Source organism: Triticum urartu, unplaced genomic scaffold (genome assembly GCF_056163025.1).
Source record: "Triticum urartu cultivar PI428250 unplaced genomic scaffold, HENAU_Tu73 scaffold2, whole genome shotgun sequence".
Classification (NCBI taxonomy): domain Eukaryota; kingdom Viridiplantae; phylum Streptophyta; class Magnoliopsida; order Poales; family Poaceae; genus Triticum; species Triticum urartu.
In genome coordinates this window covers 7219318-7219901 of record NW_028260368.1, presented here as the reverse complement: position 1 = coordinate 7219901, position 584 = coordinate 7219318, and positions in this window count along the sequence as shown.

The following is a 584-nucleotide window of genomic DNA, read 5'->3' as shown; positions in this document are numbered from 1 at the left end:
ACTTTCCAATTACGAGTACGAGAATTGAAAGACATGAAAATTCTCAATTCTCTACGGCGTCTAGTAGATAGAAACAAGAAAATCAGAAGAATCTTTCTCTCTATTCACTATCATTCCGCGTCTTCGACTTCTATTAGTTTCTTTTCTTCTTTAATGCAATAGCTATAGTTTGATATAAGAATCCATTTCTCAAAGTAATGGAAACCATTCTCTTATAGGAAATGGTTCGAAAATCGCTATTCCACCTTTTAGGTATCGTGAAAAGTGATACCTGTGAAGATCGTGCATTTCAGTCAAATTCAGATCCGTTTTTCGAGTCCATGATATAATATAACCAAATTGGATAGATCTTCCACCTGTTTAGCTAAGAAAGAATAGATACAGAGGTGGATAATAGATCGATATGAAGATCATGAGCTGCCCCATAATGAAATCGCCAGTAGTCGCGAATATCTCCTTCTTCCCTAATCCAAGATTGGAGAAAGAAGATCTAAGAGGGACCTATGGAGAATGTAGTCAGAAATCCATAATAGAGTCCGACCACAACGACCGAATTAATTATCCTCATCGAGAAACTTAGACTA